The sequence below is a fragment of the Drosophila sechellia genome, unplaced genomic scaffold (genome assembly GCF_004382195.2).
Source record: "Drosophila sechellia strain sech25 unplaced genomic scaffold, ASM438219v1 U_290, whole genome shotgun sequence".
NCBI classification, from domain to species: Eukaryota; Metazoa; Arthropoda; class Insecta; order Diptera; family Drosophilidae; genus Drosophila; species Drosophila sechellia.
This window is the reverse complement of record NW_022611235.1, coordinates 1-4,722: the sequence shown is the minus strand read 5'-3', so window position 1 is coordinate 4,722 and position 4,722 is coordinate 1. Positions and strand designations below refer to the sequence as shown.

The 4,722-nt window shown below is 36.9% G+C and overlaps 1 non-coding gene across 1 annotated transcript; it reads left to right on the top strand.

Moving 5' to 3' along the window:
- The first annotated feature begins 222 nt into the window (after positions 1-222).
- On the top strand, positions 223-4,079 carry LOC116803115. Its single transcript, XR_004363394.1, has one exon. It is a non-coding gene; the product is annotated as a large subunit ribosomal RNA (ribosomal RNA).
- Positions 4,080-4,722: the final 643 nt, after the last annotated feature.

The following is a 4,722-nucleotide window of genomic DNA, read 5'->3' as shown; positions in this document are numbered from 1 at the left end:
AAATGTCTAGCATAAAAAATTGAAATATTTTTCATCTAGAATTGTCTCTTATTAATGATTCGGAAAAAGAAAAATCTTGGTTTTGTTATTATTCTTCGTTGGTTCGTTAAATGGATAAAAATGACTTTGCTTACAAGAACTATTGACTATTTATAACGAATTTAATTGATTGTTTTATTCATTTATAATATAAGAATTTATGGCAAAAATATAGTTATATATACATCCCAACTCATAGGGACTACCCCTGAATTAAGCATATTAATTAGGGGAGAAAAAACTAACAAGGATTTCTTAGTACGGCGAGCGAAGAAAAAACAGTTAGCACTAAGTCACTTTGTCTATATGGCAAATGTGAGATGCAGTGTATGGAGCGTCAATATTCTAGTATGAGAAATTAATGATTTAAGTCCTTTAAATGAGGCATTTACCCATAGAGGGTGCCAGCCCGTATAACGTTAATGATTGCTAGATGATTTTCCAAAGAGTGTTGCTGATAGTGCAGCACTAAGTGGGTGGTAACTCCATCTAAACTAAATATAAACATGAGACCGAAGTAAACAAGTACCGTGAGGGAAGTTGAAAAGAACTCTGAATAGAGAGTTAAACAGTACGTGAAACTGCTTAGAGGTTAAGCCCGATGAACCTGAATATCCGTATGGAAAATTCATCATTAAAATTGTAATATTTAATATATTTAAGAATAATGTGCATTTTTTCCATATAAGGACATTGTAATCTATTAGATATCCCAAATTTATCATAAATATAATATAGTTTATTCCAATAATGCTTCATTTAACACAGAATAAATGTATTAATTGATAAAGTGCTGATAGATTTATATTATTACAGAGCGTTAATTTTTCGGAATTATATAATGGCATAATTATCATTGATTTTTGTGTTATTATATGCTCTTGTATGATTAACAATGCGAAAGATTCAGGATACCTTCGGGACCCGTCTTGAAACACGGACCAAGGAGTCTAACATATGTGCAAGTTATTGGGATGTAAACCTAATAGCGTAATTAACTTGACTAATAATGGGATAGTTTTTTAGCTATTTATAGCTAATTAACACAATCCGGGCGTTCTATATAGTTATGTATAATGTATATTTATATTATTTATGCCTTAACTGGAACGTACCTTGAGCATATATGCTGTGACCCGAAAGATGGTGAACTATACTGATCAGGTTGAAGTCAGGGGAAACCCTGATGGAAGACCGAAACAGTTCTGACGTGCAAATCGATTGTCAGAATTGAGTATAGGGGCGAAAAGACCAATCGAACCATCTAGTAGCTGTTCTTCCGAAGTTTCCCTCAGGATAGCTGGTGCATTTTAATATTATATAAAATAATCTTATCTGGTAAAGCGAATGATTAGAGGCCTTAGGGTCGAAACGATCTTAACCTATTCTCAAACTTTAAATGGGTAAGAACCTTAACTTTCTTGATATGAAGTTCAAGGTTATGATATAATGTGCCCAGTGGGCCACTTTTGGTAAGCAGAACTGGCGCTGTGGGATGAACCAAACGTAATGTTACGGTGCCCAAATTAACAACTCATGCAGATACATGAAAGGCGTTGGTTGCTTAAAACAGCAGGACGGTGATCATGGAAGTCGAAATCCGCTAAGGAGTGTGTAACAACTCACCTGCCGAAGCAACTAGCCCTTAAAATGGATGGCGCTTAAGTTGTATACCTATACATTACCGCTAAAGTAGATGATTTATATTACTTGTGATATAAATTTTGAAACTTTAGTGAGTAGGAAGGTACAATGGTATGCGTAGAAGTGTTTGGCGTAAGCCTGCATGGAGCTGCCATTGGTACAGATCTTGGTGGTAGTAGCAAATAATCGAATGAGACCTTGGAGGACTGAAGTGGAGAAGGGTTTCGTGTGAACAGTGGTTGATCACGAGTTAGTCGGTCCTAAGTTCAAGGCGAAAGCCGAAAATTTTCAAGTAAAACAAAAATGCCTAACTATATAAACAAAGCGAATATATACACTTGAATAATTTTGAACGAAAGGGAATACGGTTCCAATTCCGTAACCTGTTGAGTATCCGTTTGTTATTAAATATGGGCCTCGTGCTCATCCTGGCAACAGGAACGACCATAAAGAAGCGTCGAGAGATATCGGAAGAGTTTTCTTTTCTGTTTTATAGCCGTACTACCATGGAAGTCTTTCGCAGAGAGATATGGTAGATGGGCTAGAAGAGCATGACATATACTGTTGTGTCGATATTTTCTCCTCGGACCTTGAAAATTTATGGTGGGGACACGCAAACTTCTCAACAGGCCGTACCAATATCCGCAGCTGGTCTCCAAGGTGAAGAGTCTCTAGTCGATAGAATAATGTAGGTAAGGGAAGTCGGCAAATTAGATCCGTAACTTCGGGATAAGGATTGGCTCTGAAGATTGAGATAGTCGGGCTTGATTGGGAAACAATAACATGGTTTATGTGCTCGTTCTGGGTAAATAGAGTTTCTAGCATTTATGTTAGTTACTTGTTCCCCGGATAGTTTAGTTACGTAGCCAATTGTGGAACTTTCTTGCTAAAATTTTTAAGAATACTATTTGGGTTAAACAATTAGTTCTTATCAATTATAACGATTATCAATTAACAATCAATTCAGAACTGGCACGGACTTGGGGAATCCGACTGTCTAATTAAAACAAAGCATTGTGATGGCCCTAGCGGGTGTTGACACAATGTGATTTCTGCCCAGTGCTCTGAATGTCAAAGTGAAGAAATTCAAGTAAGCGCGGGTCAACGGCGGGAGTAACTATGACTCTCTTAAGGTAGCCAAATGCTCGTCATCTAATTAGTGACGCGCATGAATGGATTAACGAGCGTGTACTGTTGCGCTCGTGTACTAGATTGCGAACAGCTTGGGGGGGTTTTGGAAATAATAAATCGGTGAATTAGTGCCTTGCGAAGTCTGTGCTGTAAGGAGTGTAAGGAGACATAGATTTGAAGAAATTAAGAGATTGTTGGGAATTTTGGTATAGCAGTGCTGAACCGAACTTCTTACTTACTTGATTAACTTGAACGTGGATCATTTCTATTTCCTAGCATATACGGATATATTTATTATATCTTATGGTATTGGGTTTTGATGCAAGCTTCTTGATCAAAGTATCACGGTTTGTTATATAATCGCAAACAAATTCTTTAATAAAACGATGCATTTATGTATTTTTGATTTGAAAATTTGGCTATAACTCCAATTACTCAGTATTGATCCAATTCAAGGACATTGCCAGGTGGGAGTTTGACTGGGGCGTACATCTCTCAAATAATAACGGAGGTGTCCCAAGGCCAGCTCAGTGCGGACAGAAACCACACATAGAGCAAAAGGGCAAATGCTGACTTGATCTCGGTGTCAGTACACACAGGGACAGCAAAAGCTCGGCCTATCGATCCTTTGGTTTAAAGAGTTTTTAACAAGAGGTGTCAGAAAAGTTACCATAGGATAACTGGCTTTGGCGGCAAGCGTTCATAGCGACGTCGCTTTTGATCCTTCGATGTCCGGCTCTTCCTATCATGTGAAGCAAAATTCACCAAGCGTTGGATGTTACCCATAACAAGGAACGTGAGCTGGTTTAGACCGTCGGAGACAGTATAGTTTTACCTACTAATGACAAAACGTTGTTGACAGCATTCCTCGTAGTACGAAGGAACCGCAGACGACAATGGCACAATACTTGTTCGAGCGAAACAGTGGTATGACGCTACGTCCGTTGGATTATGCCTGAACGCCTCTAAGGTGATCCGTGACTGCAATGATATAATAGAGGGCAATTGATTGTATGTCTAAACCATTTAAAGTTTATAATTTATTTTATAAACGACAATGGATGTGATGCCAATGTAATTGTACATAGTAAATTAGGAGGATCTTCGATCACCTGATGCCGCGCTAGTTACATTAAAAGCATTATTTAATACAGACAAAGCCTAGAATCAATGTAAACGACTTTTGTAACAGGCAAGGTGTTGTAAGTGGTTGAAGCTGCCATACTGCGATCCACTGAAGCTTATCCTTTGCTTGATGATTCGATAAATAAATGATTTTTTCCTGTAGCCAACACCTCGTCATCAATTTAGTGACGCATATATATGTCCTATCATATAATTAATATAAAGACTTTAATGATTGTCAAGTGCCAACACCTCGTCATCAATTAGTGACCATATGATATTGCCCTATCTATAAATATAAAGACTTTAATGAATTGTGTCAAGTTGCCAAACACCTCGTCATCAATTTAGTGACGCATATGATATTGTCCCTATCATATAATTTTGATATAAAGACTTTAAGAATTGTATCAAGTTCCAAACACCTCGTCATCAATTAGTGACGCATATGATATTGTCCCTATCATATAATTAATATCAGACTTTAATGAATTGTGTCAATTGCCAAAACCTCGTCATCATTTAGTGACGCATATGATATTGTCCTTATCATATAATTTTGATATAAAAGACTTTAAGAATTGAATCACAGTTGCCAAACACCTCGTCATCAATTTAGACGCATATGATATATGTCCCTATCATATACTTAATATAAAGACTTTAATGGATTGTGTCAAGTTGCCAAACAATTGTTCAAGTTGCCAAACACTCTCGTCATCATTTAGTGACGCATATGATATTGTCTTATCATATATAATTTTTGATATAAGACTTTAAAGA